This window comes from Pinus tabuliformis, chromosome 5_1 (assembly GCF_031772625.1).
Source record: "Pinus tabuliformis cultivar Carrire ecotype Pingquan chromosome 5_1, CPIR1, whole genome shotgun sequence".
In the NCBI taxonomy this organism is placed as follows: domain Eukaryota; kingdom Viridiplantae; phylum Streptophyta; class Pinopsida; order Pinales; family Pinaceae; genus Pinus; species Pinus tabuliformis.
The window spans coordinates 746,157,192-746,178,478 of NC_142305.1; positions in this window are offsets into that span (position 1 = coordinate 746,157,192).

A 21,287-nucleotide genomic window follows, 5' to 3' on the forward strand; every position below is an offset into this window, starting at 1 on the left:
AAATGAGCTCTAGTGGAATCTATTATATAGATCTAGGTTGGTTAGTGTTTCTAACGCACATGCCTAAAATCAAGGAAAAAGTGCCTCTTGTTTGAAAGTCATAAATAATAGCTTAGTGGACTAAACTAGACATCAATTGGGAAACTCCTATTTTTTAGGGATGTGAACTCTGCTTTTTCACACTAGCAAAGGAGATTGTGCAATTCCCAGGATCAAGGGGTTGGGCAATTCCTTGCCTTAGTGAATTGCAAAGTTTCTGAGGGGTGGGATAGCTTTATGAAATTTTTGAGCTGAAGGTCAGGCTGCCCTCCAGGATTGTGCAATTTTCAAGCTCAAGGTTGGCCTACCTCTCTGGATTGCGCAATTCAGTTCCTCAAGGCTGGATTTCCTCCCAATATTGTGCAATTTATGAAGGGAAGACCGACAAGGATGTAAAGTCAAGGTAAGAGATAACTTGTGTTTGAAAAGATTTCGGTCAGGATCAAAACAAGGCATCAAAACCATTGCATGAAAGATATGTCTTTAAGATATCATGAATACTTGATGACAATGAATGATGAGCTCCTGTGGACAGAAGGGAGGCTCCAAAATCTAAGCATGGGAAAAATTTTGGAGGGTGATTGTAGCAACTACAATAGGTCCACAAAAATTTCCTAGTATAATAAGAAGCAAAGGTTTGTGGTGCTGAATTTAGCAGAAGTTGAATACATGGCTGCAAGTCAAGTAACATGTGAGGTAATCTGGATGAGAAAGATACTTGTGGGACTGTTTGGTCAAGAGATGCATCCAACTGTGATCTATTGTCATAATTAGAGTTGCATTAAGCTCTCTGAGAATCTAGTATTTCACAATCAATCCAGGCATATAGATATTCGGTATCATCATTTACGACACTATGTGCGGAGAAGGATAATGTTGCTACAATACATTCCGGTTGAGGAACACGATGCTGATATCTTGACAAAGGGTTTGTCAAGTGGGAATTTTGAATTCCACAGGTACAGGATAAGGGTGGTTGCTAATCCCTTTCTTGCTAAGAGTGAGTGTTTAGAAGTGTAGCAAGAAAGGCTCAATTTGGCTTAGCCTTGGTCAAATAGAGAAAATTTGAACTTTCGACATCAGTAGACAACTTGGAGGCAAGTAATTGAGGTGACATGGCTCTTTTCACTTAGTTAGCTGAATAAATTTGAGTTAGAGGGCTTGGAGTTCATTTATGCATTGTGATTGCTAATTCATAGCAATCCAGTTCAGTTATTTCCAATTGTACTCAATTAAACTAGTTCTAACAGTCAATAGAACTAGTTGGAGGTTAGTTGTGCAGTGGGACAACAGTCTAACTCAGAGATCATCTAGTTAACTGATCAATCAACCAAAAAGAGTTCATACATGCAAGGAATTCGAATTGCTCCACTGTGGTGGAGATTCCAAGGCAATGTAACATCATTTGTAAACTAGTGTTGAGTGTACAGGTGTTGCATGCAATCAATGATCAATCCTTGGGAATTGCGCAATCAATTTGGAGGACATTCCTAAAGAATAGCGGTTAATTTCCTCGGGATTTATGCAAGGAAATAGGGTCCTTGGTGAGATATATTTGGCTAAGTGTTGACCATAGCTTGTTCATTGAGTAGGAGAACAATTATTCTTTTGCAGGTTGAGCTCAGAGCTGGAGGTAGAAATTGTAATAGTTTCTCAATTCATTGATTAATGAAAACAGGATTGAGGGGTTTTTCCCAGTTGACTTCCCCAATAAATCACTGTGTATTTTTGGGTTTTCTTATTGCATGTCTATGCATGTTGTTCTAAATTGTGAATTTCATTTCGCAGACCAATAGAGTAGAATTGTGTCTCTTGATTTTAGATTAAATTTCTTGAGTAGTTGCAACTCTATCAAATTTCTGCAAGGTGAATGTCCATGGTTAAGAATCTTGTTACATGTTTTTTTTAATGTATATTAAATCTTTTTTTTGTTTTTTGTTTTATAAGCTTAATCAAACCTTTCATTCATTCATTTTCAAAGTAGGTTACAACCATAAAGGACATTTCGTGGCCTCAACCTGCCCAATGGGAAACCAGGTCTATTGGCCACTGGATCACATTATAATCCATCCAAAATATGAGGTTCTTAAGTATGTCATATTCAACCTTATAGGCCTGAATGTCTAAAAACCAATTCACCCTTAACATGCTAACAAAAGTACTACTAATCGACATATACATACTCAAAATTTGACAAAAAGAAAATAACTAAAAACTATTCAATAGAGGACTCCACTGGAGTTAGGTCCTTTGCACTGGAACCTGGTAATTCAAATTGAGGAAGGCACACAATGTGCTTCTCAATATATTTAATTTGAAATTAGACAAGTTGGAATTCTTTTTGAATTTCCTGGCATCAAAGATCAACTTTGATAGAACATGTTGCATTCATTATAGCTCTGGCTACTATGCTCGTCATCATCCAATATAGATGAATTATCTCCTTGTATTGGGTGGGTCGACCCTAGTTTGGCTAGGATCAAGGACCAACAAGCACCAATCCTCCATCTGAATTTCCTGTTCAGCTTGTTGGTTGAGGTCAGCCTCCCAACCCGCTATCATTTGTCTTACCCGCTCATGAGTACTTGTTGTATATGCATGGGCCACATTGGTGATATGCTGAGCATCCGATTTTCATTTTCTTCTCCTTGACGACTTCAATGACAATGCTCCTCATCCTCCCCAAGACTCCCTATTACGGCTGTGTCCGCGAACCTCCAGTGCCTGACTGGCCTGTGCTCATGGATGGTCTTGCCATTTCCGTCAACCTCCTATGAGTTATAATATAATTAGCTAACTAGGCCACCGAATGAGCATATACCTTTGGCTCGTCGACTTGGCAGTCTCTCCAATTAATAACACCCGAAATAATTATAGATAACAGGAGCAAGAAACAAGAAATATTAAATCCAAGCAAAGTGAAAGATGACCAGGTCATGCCTGTCATCCTCCATTGGCTCTTTCTTCCCATACCCGTAGTTTGTGCTCAGACATCACACAGAATATATAAAAGACAGAGAGGGTTTGGCTCCACCAGCTGGAAGAACTACCCACCGGTGCCTCAAACCACTTCCCATATATACAAACACCAACACATTGTAAAACCAACATTGACGACAAGAAGAGAGTACTCACAAACCAATTTAACCAATTATAGAAACAACCATTCCAACTAGGTGGTAATTTCTTCCCACACAGATAAGGAGCCCAAATTAAACAATACATTCCCATACGGAGCAATAAGATACCATAAGAAATGGATATAGGCTTGGAAACAACTATTTCAAGATAAAATTGAGCCACACAAATATGCTCTTTAGACGAAGAAACATTGCCAAGACGCACAATCACCCATTCGTAGGAGGGGGCGAAAATCCTACAGACAACATTCAGAGTACTAGTATGTCGCGAGCAAGGATGGGTGGAGAGAAATGATACATACCCTATTACCAACGCCATAGAGCCGACCTGAATGACCTCCCCCAACCGTTGCCTCCCTGCCAAGCTTGCCACCAGAAGGGAGACACGGTGTTTCATCACACCTCTCAAAACCTCACTGTACCACAACTCAATTGCATGAAATGCGATGAAGACTTCCATCACCTGGAGCGTTATATCACAACATCAATTAATGCCCACCTTAATACCTCCCATGCCTCCTCCCATCGCATCCACCCGATCACACATGTCGTTTGTCTGCTGAAGCCACCCCTCCTCAATGCCTTTGATCTAATCACCATTATCGTGAGTCTCGAGTGGGACAGTGACCTAGCACACACCTCGATCGGGTGAATCTTTTTATTGTTAATAATAATTTTTTTTGTTTGTTTGTGTCCTCTAGAGATGACTACAAGCTTAACCTTTGGCTTGAGAAACTACGACCCAAGGGCATCTAAGCCGTCAAAATCACCTCGAGATGCACCCGACCTGACCACACCAACCCTTAACATGACTAGATTTTTTGCCCACTGAGTTTCGAACAGATGTCCTTCACATCACAAAATGACTTAACAATACACCCCACCACCATCTATTCTACTCCCAATGAGCAATACTATTATTATTTTAAATAAATATATAATTTAGTAAATTCTTATATTTTTTTTTTTTGCAACTTGTAATATATAATGAAATGTGTTTTGATACTTATTATAAATCGATGTTTATCAATATTTATCAACTATTTAATTTATATAACTCTACTAATAAATATTTCAATCATCAAATATAAAAATTAAAATATACTATTTTATTATTTAAAATATTAACTTATATTTATTTCTTATCTCGTTAACATAAAGCTATGTTAAATAATATATCTCTAACATCTAAAATGCATAATATTTAACCGTCGAAAATATTATTTTATGTTTAATCCATATTTATTATTATTATCATTATTATTATTTCATGGAAGATGAATGATTCTCCCCATATTCATTATTATTATCATTATTATTATCCATGGAATGATTCTCCCATGGGGAGAAATAAAATATTATTTTATGTTTAATCCATATTCATTATTATTTCATGGAAGACGGAATGATTTTCCCATATTAATTATTGGGAGATTGCAAATTGAGAGGTGGTCTGTGGTTGTTATAAAAACAAGTCGAATTCAAAATTGGAAAGTCATAAAGCGTAATAATAATGTATGATGATTGAATTTAAATATTTTTGTATGGATAAGTGGAACCCGCACGAAAGTGGAATCATGGACACGTCAACGTCAAATTTGGGGAGACATAAAAGAAATCATAGACACGTCAACGTCAAATTTGGGGAGACATAAAAGATTTGGCGTTTTCCAGTTTGGTGATGGATTCCTTTACGGTGTTATGTGAGTAACATAAAATATAAGTTTTTTTTGTAGGGGTAGGGGGGGCAAAGGTAAAATTGTTGTTTTGCTTTTTAATATTGTGGGTTTTTTTAAAGCGGTGTGAATTTTGAGATAATTGATGTTTTATTTTTTATTTGAGAAACGATAATTTAAGGGTGAATTTTGAGATAATTGATGTTTAATTTTTTATTTGCGAAACAATAATTTAAGGGTATTTAATTTATCAAAATTTCTCAAGGATCGTAATTGGTTTGGAGCACATTAATTTTAATATGATTGGATTTTTGTCCATAGAGTTTTAAGTCAATTATTATTATTATTATTATTATCCAATACCACATTGGTGTATGAGACTTCATTGTTTGTGGGACAAGTGATTTGACTGCTAAGTCTATGAAGGCATATATACTCTACCCCCCTCAGGTTTTGAACTTGTGACCTCTTAGGAGGAAACACATGCTCTTAACCATTAGGCCAATGATCTTCACATCGCAGAGTGTCTTAACCGTCTATTCTACGCCTTGTGGGCAAAATTGCTTTTTACTTTATTAGTTAAGAGTTTTTTGCTTATAAATATAAATTCATTGCTAAGATTTAAAATTATTTATTAAAGTTGACTTTTTTTTTAATGGTTAATTTTTTTTTTTATAATTATGTTAAGTTAATATGCATTAATGAATTAATTTATATGTGTAAATATTATTAATTTTACATATAGTCTAACTAATAGGTAAATAACCATTTTTCGGAACAAATTTTTTAGGCAATTTAGTCCAAAGTCCAGTAAAGATTTTTAAAAATCGTAAGTTTAAATTGTCTAATCTACAAAGATCGAGTGTCTCAAGGGTTTTTTAGGGCACTCAATCTATTTATGCATTCAAAAGTGCATTATCACAATTTTACTAAAAAATGTATTGCTAAATTGACCAGAAAACTATTTCTTCTATTAATTGAGCCGAGAGACGCTCTCCATCCCATTATGATTGAGATTTTGTAATATGAGGGATTTTTGCACTTCGATCTCGCTGTTAGATTATGCTTTTATCTTTTACCCGTGGGCTTTGGTACGACGTGTCATACATGAAAGCTAGGAGGCTTAACACAATCATGTTTTGATTAGGTTGGTAATCTGCTTCTGGCTTTGGAGGGTCTATTTTGATAGTCTGCGTTGCAGGGTTAGGGTGGCGAAATTTTCTGGCGGCTCTCTTGAAATTTTCTGGTGACCCCGATCCAAGAGATGAACCCCATCCCGAAATTTGAGATAATTCAAATTGTGGGACTGATTTTGAGTGCGATATATATCCTATATCTTACACCGGTTACAACTTTCCAAATGTCCGGCCGTAAATCATAATGTGTGGGTTGCAGAAGTTTAGAGAGTTTGTGTCTATCAGTGACGGCAAGGAAGTTGAGGTAGAGCCAGAGAGGTTTGTTTATACACATTTGTGGCAAAGGTTGTTTGTTTCTATTGCCTTCACCATACCTTTTAAGGATTTCCGTTTTCAATGTTGTCATAGATGGTCGCAGTGCATGGGGTGTTGGTGTTAGTTAGCAACCTTGTATCCCCTCTCGGACCCTGTTATATGAATTTGTGACTTTGGGCTCGATTGTTGGTCCTCTGCTTCTGGTTTTGGAGGGTCTATTTTGCTGGTATGCATTGTAGGGGTAGGTTGGTGAAATTTTCCCAACGACTCTCTTGAATTTTTCCGGTGATCCGGTGACCCCAATCCACATTTTCCCGTGGTGTTTTTTTTATTGCTTCTCTAAATGTGTGTGACTCACTATGTCTGAGGCTGCCATTTGGAGTGCACTGATTTTTCTTGGGAATTTTCTATTCCGGGGTAATGGTGTAGGTCTCCAGTTTTTCTCACAGGAGGCATTACATAGTTAATTTCTCTCATATTGGTACCTTGAATAAGGATTATGGTGGCAGGTGATCTCACCTACCTTCCTTTATGACACTTTGGATGGTGGGTTTTTTTAATCCCAAGTGATCATATTGGATTTTGGTAGATCACTTGTTAGTAGTGGGGATCGAATATTCCCTTTACTGCTCATTGTTTACCTAACATTCCTTATGCAACCTTTCTTCTCTTAAATCGTGTCTCGGGTGATGGCTATATCCTTATCAGGTTAGTGGTATCTTGTCAGTAAAGTTTGATCATTGTAGATTTTCTTTAGATTCTTGTTGGTCGATCTGGTACTATAGTTCGAGTGTCAGTGAAGGGGAATATGGACCATGGGATTGACATGCTAGACATTAATGTTTTAGTTCATGAGGCTTTCATCTAGGCCATGATGGTGGCTGAGCTGGCATACTCAAAAAATAACCCTAACATGACGTGTTGGCACCGATAGATCGTTTTCAACAACTAACATACTTTGATCTGCCACCGTGAGACTTGCTCTTTGTGGAAAATGATATGTGTCTCCCCTAAAAGAATCTGTGACGCCTCAGAACGAGATGGGATCAGGGAAAGGTTATCAAAACATCCTCTAATACCAAACTTTTGAGTTTTGGCCACGATGTTTTGTGGGATCGGGTGATTAGCCTTCAAAAAAGGGCTTTGGTCAGGCATTGAGTTTTCGTGGGCCTTCCTGAATACAACTTGTAAGATTGGCTGAAATTACAATGGACTTCTATCTTGGGGCATACCCCGAAAGTTAGCAAGTTGATGAATTCCTGGTATAGTTTTCATTTTTTACACTGGGACAGATTTGATCATATCCTTCAATCCCCCTTGGTGTGAGGATGCAACTTCCTCCAACTAAATAGGTGGTATGTCAGTTTCAATCCTCTTCTAGACACTCTGAAGAATTGACTTGTCTAAGTGAAACTACCCGATTTTCCACTCGAATTTTGGAGGCACCAGATAATGATGTAGATTGGAAACTCAATTGATCGTTTCATTTACATGTATCCTAGTTATTTGGGGGCCCGGGACAAAAGAGTTGTGTGGATCATGGTTGAAATCAAATTATGTGGTGGTCTCCCATAAAACATTGATTTGGCTTGGGTCCAATTCGTCTCCATTATCGCTTGGATTATTGGGGAATTCCTTTTATATGCCTCTTATGTCATCGTATGGGACACATTATTGATGGATGCCCTCAAAGAAAGCATGTTTTAGCTGGAAATTCTAGGTGACGGGGTGGGAAAGGATGACATGGACTGGCGCCCTTTGATAATCAATGACACAAATCTGAAAAAAGGTATTGTTCTTATGTTTGTTGATGCCACTTTGCAAAAAAATATCTCTCTTTCACCCTTTTCCACATCTCCCCACTCCTCACCCACCTTTTCATCTAAACATTTTTTGGGTTCAAGTTATTATTCTGTGAATATGGGGGGCCATATTCCTCTGACTTCCTTGGCCAGGTAGACTGAACCTCCATTATCGGCTGCTCCACCTCCATCCTCTGAGTCCCCTCAGACCTCTACAAATACGTTAGACATACCTGATGCTCCATGTCACCCTGTGGACCATTCTCATGAGGTGTCGAGCAGCCTACCCCCTCCGAATGGGATGTCTATATCTCAATTTAATATCCCTTCCCCTCCATCCTCGACTGCTCTACTTCAACAATCCTTCGCCCATAACTTAGTCAGCAGAAACCTCGATTTCCCGATGTTAAACCCTGTGATGCACCTGTTAACTCTAACCATACATAAGGATAAGGGTCATCTGATTTCCCCAGTCATTAGCTCCAACTCTGATCGAAACATCACTGTTCGTAGGCATGGAGGAAAGGGGAGCTGAAATTTTAGAGGTAGATTAACGACAAAAACTCTGGTTTCCATGGTACTTCAGATTTGTGAGATGTCCCCATCATCTCGACCTTCGACTCCCGAGCCCTTAGAGCAGATGTGCCGGCAAAAAAGACTCCATGATGAACATTCTCTCTCTCAACCTGTGTCTTGGGGGATGCCACTAAGCAATTATCCCTGAAATATATTTTCTCTTCTATTTGACCTTTCATTATCCTTATTCAAGAGACGATGGCAGATTCTGTCAAGGTTCTTGCATATTTCCAATCTATCTGTCTGGAATGGCATATGGTGGCTATGAGTTCCTGTGGTATTTCGAGAGGACTTGCAGCTTTATGAGATCCTAAATGGGAAAATATGAGTGCCCACAAATTATTTGCAGGAATTTTGTTGTTAGGTCACATCCGGGTGGTAGCTCGTCATGTTCATATCTTAAACTTGTATGCTCCTTATATGGAGAGATTTTCTTTTTGGGATCGGCTGGAGGCTTGTGATTTAATGAAGATAGGCTCTCTTATTATTGTAGGGGACTTCAATGCCACTCTGTCTTTGGAGGAGTGCGGGGGGTCCGACGTAGAAGAGACCCTTTGGAAAATCGATTACAAGCCCTATTCACAGATAATCATCTAATATATATCTTCCCTTACCCTCTTTCTCCTACATGGCATAATGGATGAGTGGGAGAAAACCATATGGGAAAAGGTTGGACCGATCTTTGGTTGGTAAGAATATTGCGGAGTTAGTGGGAAATATGAAGTCCTGGGTGGAAAGGACCTTTGTCTTTGATCACCTTTCGATAGTGCTTCAGTGGTGAGGGAGTATGTGCATATGGGCATCCCTTTCAAATTTAATAGAGTGTGGATGGAGGATGAAGATTTTAATAAATTAGAAATTTTCATTTGGCGAATGGTTGAGGCAGTACCCGCGACATCAGCCATGCACGTGATCACATAGGAACCGAGTCTACTAAAGAGTCAGGTTAAGACTTGGGAGTGTAGAAAAAAAATTCTACTGTTTTTGGATTTGAAGAGGGTTGTAGAGGAAATTGCTAGACTTGGAAGATGTATGGAATAGGTGAAACCTTCTCATACAATCATAGAGAATTTGAAGGAACTAGAGGGTAAGAAGAGGCATATCTTAGGGATTCAAGAAACTTCATGATGCCTTAAGAGCAGGGATTTATGGCTCTGTTCATTTCTTTCACCATTTTGCAAAACATAGGAGAAATATTAATGTGATTTGGCACATCAAAGTGATAAATGGGGAGAATGAATATTCTACATGTGAGATTTAGAGAGAGGTAGTCTCTTTCTTCGAATACATTTTCAAGGCTCAAATGGGGGTTAACATTGAAGACCAAATTTAGGGATCGAAAGACTATCCTTCCATGTTTAACACATAATCAAATGAGGCTCATTTCCATTCGGTTATGCTAGAGGAGTTCCAACTAGTTTTAATGTCTTTTGCGAAGGATAAATGTCCATGTCTAGATGGTTGGATGGTGGAAATATTTTTACATTTTTTTGATCTGATGGTACAAGACCTCTTGTATTTGTTTGAAGAATCCCATACTATAGGACATATTACAGGAGATATTAAATCCACCTTCCTCACTCTTATACCAAAAAAATAACCCCCTTCCACCTTATTGGATTTTAGGCCTATATCACTATGTAACATTACATACAAGCTTATCTCCAAGGTTATAGTGGAGCACATCAAGAAAACCCTCTCGGTATTCATCTCCCATGAGAAATGTGGCTTCCTGCATAATCGCTTGATTCATGATGCTATTGCCACAACACATGAATGTATACATTCCATTCACACTAAGAATATGGAGGCGGTAGTTTGGAAGGTGGATTTACAGAAGGCTTATGATTATGTCGATGGTCCTTTTTGCACATTGTTTTAACAAAGAATGGACTAATGTGGATTGGATAATGGCATGTGTTTCCTCAGTGTGGTTTGTTGTTTTTATTAATGGCTATTTATCAAGTTTTTTTCGGGCAAGAAGAGGTTTGAGATAGGGTTGTTCTCTTTCACCCATTGCTCTTCATCCTAGTAATGGATGATATAAGTCTGAAATTTAATGCGGCAAAATCCTTGGGGATTTTTAGTGGCCTCAGAATGGGAAACAGAGTCAACATTTCACACTTTTTTTTTTGTGGATGACATTCTTACCTTCAGGATGGTCTCTAGAACACAATATATGGTACTTCATTATATTTTTATGTGATATGGGGAGGCATCTGGGCTGGTGGAAAATGGTTGTAAATCGTTGCTTCTTTTTTGAAAGGGTGACTGAACGAAGAATGATTTCATTGCAGGTATCTTTTGTGTAGGATCCAAACCACTGGTTGAGGGATTCACATACCTGGGCTTTAGACTAAAGCCAAAAAATTATAGACTAACAGATTGGACATGACTACTGGACAAATTTCAGCATAAACTAAATGGTTGGACACACATGTGTCTTTCCTTGGGAGGGAGATTTACCCTTATTCAGGATGATCTTCAATAAATTTATGTATATTGGGCCCATCCTTTTGCACTTCCCTCATATATTATTTTGAGAATCCGATCTATCCTCTCTCGCTTCCTATGGTTGGGCGCTGGCGAGGCACAAAAATATCATTTGATTAATTGGGAAGCAATCAATCAGCCGAAAGATTTTGGAGGCTGGGGCATCTTGGATATGAGAGTCCTTGGGTGGGGTCTACTGATTAAGTCTCTTTAGAGGGCTCTATTTGGTGATGGTATATGGAAGATATCATTTTGGAAAAGTATTTGAAAAGGAAGAGCATCACTAACTGGTTCAAAGAGGGTAATATTGGCACAAAATCTAATTCTTACGTTTGGTTGAGATTTGACAAAGTAAAATGTTGGTTTTTACAAAGGCTCAGATGGTATTTCGGCAAGGGAAATAACATATTAATAGGTATTGACCAAATTATGGGTGTCAACTCAACGTCCCGACTTTCGAAGGATACCATTATTGCTCTCCATGCCGGGGGTTACATTTTCTTGGAACATATCATTCGACAATGGAGCAAACAATATCCATTATGAAAAGAAGTAACATAAATAGGATTAGATGACCAAAGAGCGATTGCATGGAATTTTTTTGTTCTGAATCTATGATAGACAGGTCTTTGCAGAGCCTAGAAGGGGGAATTTCTCACCTGGGTTGGGAAACTACACCAAGGAGTCGATGTGGTTGCAAACATTTACATGTATTATATGTGCACAAAAATTTCTTTAACTAACCCATGTTGGTTTCAGAATGTAGGGAAGTAGAGGTTTCCCCTGAAGATAATCCTCTTCAATTGGTTGGTTTGGCATAATAAAATTCTGACTTGAGAAAACTTCTCCAAGAGGGGGTTCCAAGGTCCAGGATGGTGCCCACTATGCTATGAGTCAAATGAGATAGGATTATATCTCTTTCTCCAATTCATGAAAACATTACAGGTATGGTTACAGGTTCTCCAGTTATATCATATTCCATTTAGACAGTTTCCCTCGGTAGAACAAAGCCTCTATTGGTGGGTTACAAGGGGGGTTTGCATAAATTAGTTCCTTTATACTTGTTCTGGAAGGTCTGGCGCGCAAGGAACTTCTACATCTTTGAAGGCATTCTTATAAATGTACACAAAATTTGCTACACCATTAGGATATGGATGCACACATATGAAGATCACATTCCGGCCAATAAGGATCTATTTGTTTGCAATACGTCCCCGCATATACAGTTTCCTACAGGTTGTTTTGATGGAGCTGCATAGGGTGGTTTCTGTGGTTGTGGGGCATGGCTTAGAATTTTCAACAAGACAAATTACAAATTAACTTAACATGTAGGGAGCGATACAAATACTAGTGCTGAGATATTGACACTATGGGGATTGCTCTGGTTCACCAAGGAGAGGTCATTGGAATGCATACATAGCTATGAGGATTCAAAGTCTCTCATTGATGGTATTTTGCAGCACACTAATTTTGCTCCGCCTGATTTGTGCTATTGGATGGATCATATCAGATCTCTTAAACTGTATTTCTAGAAAAATCACCTTCGAATATATCTTTCAAGAATCAAACATAGTTGCTGATGCTCTATTAAAAGAAGGTCTAATTGCTACTGTCGATATTTTGAGTTTCGGGTACTTTGAGGATAACATAATTAAACATGAGGGCTTGATTACTCTCCCATAGGTTATGTTTTCAAATTTATAATGAAGAATAGGGATAATGCCCATTTTGTCTTTATTAGTTGGAGGTAATGTGTTTTTCTTAAGCACTATTATACTTCTCGGCAAAAGCAAAATATGCTTTTCATGAGATAATTTGTTTGGACAGTGATGGAGTCATCCCTTTAGCAAAGGTATATTACTATTTTCATAATAAAAACTAGTGTTTTTTTCATCTTAAAAAAAAAGAGATGTTGTAATATAAAGTTTAACATTTTCACTAAGTCAAACTAGATCAAAATAAAAATAAAATAAAATAAATTAAAAGATTAATGTAATGCAACGTAAACACCCGTTTCCTAAAATCTCCAACAAAATAAAAATAAAAATAAAAATGACCCATGGTATTCAAACCAACCTACCTCTATCGTAACTCATGATCTACCAAGTGACTAGAGGGATCAAATCTTATGTAAACCTCTTTTAGAGTCAAAAGAAATTTGATGTCTCTCGCGCTTGGTAGATCCATAGCGCTTGATAGATCCATAGTTAAGATAAATCTAAAATGATTAAACTATACATTATTTTATATTAAAATTAAAATTCCTACGTTTCAAAATATTTATTTCTTCTAATTTTAATATAATCAAATGTAATTTTATATTAAAAATAAGAATTTTGATGTGATTATCGCCAAAAACCTATCTAAAAAACTTGATATAGATCACAGAAACCTTAATTCAAAGATTCTTACATTTCAAAATATTTATTTCTTATAATTTTAAATACAATAAAATATAATTTCATCTTTATAAAGTGTTTCACTAATAAATATATTAAATTCATACTTTTATAAATAAAACTACCACAAGTTTAATTATTATATATAATTAAATCTTTGTTTTTTTTTTATAAAAATAAAATTTAATTTCTATAATATATTTAATAGTAATATTTAAATAATAAAATTTAATTTTACTATATTTAAATCATCTCATACCTTAAAATGAAAGAATTTTGTCATACATAAACATTATATTTAATTTAATTTTCAATATAATATCAATCATATTTACATTTCTTCTTTCATTAATATTTTGTTTTTAGCAGTAACTAAAGCCAGGGACCTGATAAGGAATGGTTTGACTTGGAGAATTTGATCGGGATCCCTAGTGCGCATTGGAGAGGACCCATGGGTGGGCTGTGGCAATGCACACAAACTCCCCGAGGAATTGAGACTCCACCTAGTAGATCAGGGGATATCACATCTTAGTCATATTGTAGACAATGAGCGTTCCTCACTGGCATAGCAGGCATGGAAAATGGGAGCATCCCTTAACATCCCCCCGTAGTGGCAGCAAGAATGGAGGGATTTTACTTCAGCATTAACAGAGGCCCACATCAGGATAACGGAAGGGGAAGATGAGCTCATCTGGGCTTTTGCAAAAAATGGTTACTATGCGCCCAAGATTGGATACCTGGTTCTAATGGATCCCCTCAAGCCGCCAGACTCTACGACAAGATGGAACCCTATATGGAAACTCAAAGCTGCCCCCAGAACAAAGCTACTTCTGTGGTCTATCTTGAATAACAAGGTTCCAACAGGGGCAAATCTCATGAAACGATCTTTCGTTGGACCGTTCTGGTGCCACCTTTGTAAGAGCAACAATGAGGACACAAAACACCTTTTCCTGGGCTGTCCAATTGCGCAAGAACTATGGAATGGTATCCTGGCAACACTCTCCATTCGGATCAGATGGCATGGGACAACAGTCAAGGAGGCGTGGAATACCTGGTGGAAGGATTCCACTGGGAAGGAAAGGAACCTACCCTTGTTAATCAGCTGGGAATTATGGATAGCAAGGAACCATATTATTTTTATGCAGAAGCCTCCTCACTAGCCCTCCATTCACAACAAAATTATAGCAGAATACCACTTGATCCCCGAAGAGCCCCAAAAAAACCAGTCAAGGAATATTGAGACAGAGGTCATCAACAAATCCATCCCTTGGGCCTATTTTGATGGTTTAGCTCAGGAGGTGGGCTGTGGTGGTGGAGCGATCCTGCATATATTCGAAACCCATTCCTACAAAATTCAAATGGATTTAGGAAGGGGAACCAACAATTATGCCGAGCTTGTTACTGCAAAAAACATTATTCTTTTTGCTTTACACAAAACATTATTCTTTTTGCTTTACACAAACATTGCTCAAACCTGCAACTATTTGGTGACTCAAAACTGGTTATAAACTAGATCAACAAAAAATATTCATGCTCTGCTTACACATTGAAGCATATTCTGGATGAGATACATAGACTTGTCTCGCATTTTGACTCTTTCATTTGTCATCACATTTACAGGGAGCGGAACACCGCTGCTAACTTCTTATCCAAAGAAGCAGCGATCAGGGACGACGACTCTTGGATGCTCTGCGAGGAATTCGATGGGGTCGCTTATCAGCGCTACCACAGTTCTTTTGTAGACCCTAAAGCACCATGAAAGCAGCACTAGAAAGGGACAACTTTTCTTCAGTTTTGATGATAAATCTTTTTTGACTTATTTTATATAGCTATTAGTACTTATCATATCCCATCTGAGAAGGGGCCAGACAGTTTAATTATTTTTTGACATTTTCATGTACTCCTTATGTGGAGGAATGCACAGTTTCATCTTTTTTTGGACAGGCAATGCCTTATCAAAGTAATGTGTTTGCATATACAGAATGCAATTTTCATAATTTAATGGGAATTACAACTTTTTCCACGGGAAAAAAAAATATTTTGTTTTAGGAATAATTTTAATCGTATTTATATTTCTTCACAAGTAAATATAAATACTAAGGCATAAATATATATTTCTTCACAAGTAAATATAAATACTTAGGTATAAATATGTTTTGTTTTTTAGAAAAATAGTAATTCCATTAGAAATTACATTATTTTGTTTTTAACATAACTCTAATTATATTTATATTTCTTCAAAAAGAAATATAAGTATAATTACTAGAGTATAAAAATGTGTTTATTTTTATATTTTTTCTTAGAGAAAAAATCGTAATTCTATTGGAAATTACATTCTTTAGATATACTTATAAGTATTCAAATATCAAAAAGAAAAACCATAAAAAAACTGGGTTGCCGCAGTCATGCAGAGTTAGTGCACTCCTATCACTAGGAGTCTATTTACATGATGTACAACCATATATATGTTGTGGGGTCAAAAAAATATATGATTTAATAGTTATTTATCATAAATGTATTTAATTATATATTAATTAATATAGATTTATTTTAAATATGGATCTAACATAAATCGAGAGGGATTTAATTTTTTTATTTGTAATTTTTTCTATGAACTAATATTATTTAAATATTTTGTATAGTTATTTATTTATTTATTTTTATTTTTAAAATTTTTATTTAGATCAACATGAGTCAAATTTCAACTTTGATGACGTACAGAAAAAGCTCATTAGCAAATTTTTTTATGAATCAACATTATTTAAATATTTTGTATAGTTATTTTTTTATTTTTATTTTTAAAATTTTTATGTGGATAGACATTAGTAAAATTTCAACTTTGATAATGTATAGACAAAATCACACATCACACTAAACTGTAAAATAAAATTCTCCGCTTAATAATATTATTTTCCATTTAAATTATTAAACCTTTAACATATATTAAATAATAAATACTTTACCCACTAACATTAAAATTAACTTATTTTTAAATACAGATTAACTCATTACTTTCGCGACTTGTATCCATAAATCTCATCCCAAAGTCACTGGATGGTATCCCACATATTGGGTTGGTTATTTAAATTACAAAAAAGATATAATCAGAAGTCACAATGGTTTTCCATATATTAGATTGGTTTTAAATGTTTTTTTATATACTTAGATTGGTTTTTTCTTAATTATAAAAGGTGAAACAATGTCATCAGAAGTTACTAAATGGTTTTCCATATAATAGGTTGGTTTTAAATGATTTTTTTAATATAGTTATGTTGGTTTTTTAATTATAATGGGCAAGAGCTTTAATATATATGTACATATGTATATGTATGTATATCTATCTATCTTTATATATATAAAAGTTAAAATGTAATGTTTTATAAAATATATAAATTTATATAGATAAATGTTTTTTTTTGGAATTAATCGTATTTTTAGGATTTGATTAATTCAAAAAATATTTATCTATAAAAGTTTCAGATATAACATATAAATTTATATTTACTTTATATTATTTTTAATAATAATAATTTAATTTTAAAATTATCTTTTAATATACATAATTGATACATGATTTTTTTGAAATAATATTTTATATAATAAAATTAATTACTAAAGTATAAAAGTTTAATTATAATGAGCGAGAGCTCCAGAATAAAGCCCTTGGGGTTAGGCCTTGCTAGTGGGCCGTGGGGCTAGATTCCCTTCGAGGTCGATCAACCCAGATTTTTCCGTGGACGTAGCGACCACCCGTTGACCAAGGTGTTCATGAACCACAACTAAAAAAAACATATTTATACTTTATATTATTTTTAATAATAATAATTTTATTTTAAAATTATCTCCAAGTATATTATAATAATTTAATTTTAAAATTACCTCTAAATATACATAATTGATACATGATTTTTTTGAAATAATATTTTATATAATAAAATTAATTGCTAAAGTATAAAAGTGTATTTATAATTTATTACTATATTATAGTTATATATTTTTATGATATTGATGATTAACGCTCACTTAAATTTATATGGTCTAGTGCACTTTAATAAAGTAATAGATTAATGGAACTTATTTAACATCTTATTTTTATGTTGGAAAAGAAGTGAGAAGAATATTTCTAAACCACAATACTTTGTTGACTTAGAAGGTTAAGAAGATTGGCCATAACAAACATTTTGAAAAGTTAAGAGGAAGTAATTTTTATCTTCAATTCTCTCAATATTGTATTTTGTTATATATATATAAATTCATTAATTAAAATAAGATCATATTTGTTTGATACTATGTCAATTTCAATAACTATCACTATAACTTCTAAATATACCAATGTTATACTCACCTAATATAAAACTGATTTTAACTATTACTATAATCTCTAGACATTCTTTCATAATATGTATATGGCTAGTCAAAATTTGAATTAACTAATTTATAAAAATAACACTTAACAATACACCCTATCTCAAACTAATCAACACTTAAAAAAATATTATATATTCATTTAAAAAAACAAAAAACTCTCTCTATATATATATCAATCCAATCCATATTTTATTTATAATTTACACAAGAATGTCAACAACAATTACATTGCATTTGTAAATAGTTTTAAGATTTTTTTAAAATATAATTTAGATATTAAAAAATATATAAACTTTACAATATTCTAATTTTAATTTTAATTTTATAAATTTAATTCAAACACAAAATTATCCTAGAATATTTATTTTTTAATTATATAAATTTAATTAAAACATAAAATCATCCCGGAACATTTTTTACTTTTATAAATTTAACTAAAACAGAAAATCGTCGTGGAACATTATTCAAGTTATGGAATGAAATGGAATATATGAAGACTTGTTTGGATTAGGATTAGTACAAGGGAATCTCTTGGACCATGGCCCATTCAACATGTTCTTGAGATTAAAGATAACATGTAACACTTTAATTGCACATGCATAAGATACCAAAATCTCTGGATAAAATACTCTAATTTTAGCATTACAACATTATCTGATGTGATTCTAAATTTTAAAATAATACATCGTTTGACCCCACTAAGGATAATGTTTTATCTGATGTGATTCTAAATCTTAAAAGAATACATCGTTTGACCCCACTAAGGATAATGTTTGCCCAAGGTAAAGTCCGTTGGAGTCTAAATTGTACCAAAATGTCACAAAATTTCTAAAACTTGAGATGACTTAAGATAAGGTTGTGCTCCAACTAAAATTGAGAAGTAATAAGCATAATTTTAGTGAAGAAATTTGCAAATTTCTCCAACATGACTTATTTTAAAGTAATATTGTGATACAATTAAGTATTCAAAGGCAAGGTAGTGTCTCAATGTCATAAGGTAAAGATTTGGTATATATATTTCAAAGGGTGTAGTTTAATTTATAGATGAAATCATTTTTTGCATTGGAATCTGGTGATACAATTTCAAGCAAAAATGTGATTTTTTGTTATTTAAAATGCAGTTTTGAATGAATAAATAGATTCAAAGCCCTGAAAAACCTCAAGGCACTCGAACTCTACAGTTTAAACATCTTAAAATTAAGTTTAAAAAAATCTCTGTCAGATTTTGGTTAAACTTAACCAGAAAAAATATCATGAAAAAGACCATTTTATCTATCAGTTAGACTACACCTATTTCAAGATAAGGTTTTTTTTTTTTTTTGATAAGTAAGAGATGATCCTTCTATTAATCTAACCAAATTACATCGTTTACAAGGTGTCCCAGTCAGCAGGGACGACAAAAAACCCGGGACCTAGGCCCACAAAAGCCCTACAAGCATCCCACCAGGGGTCCACAAAGGGACCCACAGTGGATCACACTGCACCCAACAAACTGACCCGACATCAGCTATAGAATAAGTTCACTAAACAAATTCGGGTCTAAAACCCTTAAGCAACAAGCATGACCAATCCTCGTCGTTGAATACACAATTCCGATCCAACAACCAACGTGGATATCGCGTGGACGAGAAGCACAGAGGTTAACCGCTTGATGAGGGCAGTTTTCTCACACCTCTCATTGCAACGTGTCACGCCATGGGTTTGATCGGAGGCAACTTACATAAAACTAGATACCATTCTTTTCTCGCGCGAAATGCCATTTATGGTTTTGCGTTCGAGGTTTCGTGGAAAACCTGAACGCTCAATCGCTAAGCGAAGAACATTTGACCATTCTCGCAGGCAATTCTGAGCCTTCCACCTGGAGTCTCCATCTAAAACCCGCTAAGCCAAATGCACACAGGCAGCTAGAACTGAGGCGCTGCCCGATTCGTTACCTTCATCCTTCAACTAAATGTGAACAGAGTTGCAGAGAGCAGCCAAAACCAAAATCGTAGACTAATTAGGTGATACCATCCTCTCGCCTGTCTCCTGAATCCCTTCGATCAGTACTATTCATCCACAGTTCCAAGTCTTTGGTTGCCAGTAAGAAATAGTCCTCTCGCAATTTTCCGGCAGGTAATGACTCCCAGGCATGCCGAGAATCCCTGTCCTTATTGGTCACTCCTTTGTTGGCCAACCAATCCGCTAACATGTTTTCCTTCCTTCTAACATGAACAAATCTTATTGTTTTAAGGGCTTGCAAGTGAGTGTGGATACTGTAAAAAAACCTACGGTAGCTTCTAGTGCTTGGACACTTTATCTGGCGAAGTTCCATTGTGAATTTTCTTGGCTGCTCTAATGATCAATTCCGAATCTGCTTCAATGATAGCATTATGTAAATTTTCCTCCACCAGGATCTCCAAGCATTGTTCTAATGCCAGGAGTTCAGCCATATTATTGGTACCCTTTCCCAAGTGGCCATGGAAGATGTATTTTGTTTGCCCCTGATGATCTCTTATGGCACCCCCAAAGCCAGCTACCCCGGATTGCCCTTAGAAGCGCCATCAATGTTTACCTTGAAGAAGCCTTGTGGAGGGGGCTTCCAACCACTGGCCCCTGTATTTATTATTCTCATTCCCTTTATTCTTCCTTGAGGACTGATGGACTGTAGTCCCAAATTTAGTATGATATTCTCCTCGTGAGGTAGAGGAGGATCCTTGGGAATTGACCTCAAAAGGATTTTAACTATTTCTTTAAGCTGTTTTAGAATTTGATTGATTATGTGCTGGGGCTCACTAGCTTTATTTTTGAAGATCCGCCTATTACGCTCTTTCCAAACATTCCAAATGACAAAGCCTGGTACTAGCATCCAAGCTCTGTTGATGATCTCATTCCCTGAGAAGTTCTTCCTCCAGTTTTTTAGTGTGTTGGATATGCTGAGACTGTCCCTGTCAGTTTGTCTGAAGATTGAGGCCACCCAATTCCACACCTTAGCAGAGAAAGGGCAGAGGTTGAGAAGGTGTTCAATTGTTTCCTCATGTGAGCCACAAAGGTGACATTTGGAAGGGCCAATGAAGCCTTTCTTTAGTAGGTTCTCCCAAGTTAGGATCTTTCTTTGATGCACAAGCCAAATGAATAACTTTATTTTCATCCAGTGAGGAGTTTGCCAAAGCTCCTTCCAGACTTGTTCTGTATTCATAAAGTTAAAACCTATGACTGCCTATTTTGCTTCTTTGAGGTTAAAGTTACCTTCATTGTTCTTCCCCCATCTTAGTTGGTCAGGTGAGGAGGAAACCAGAATCCGCCTATGCTCTAAATCCTGGGTAAGAGCATCTGCCTTGGCCTTCAAAGGACTCTCATCACT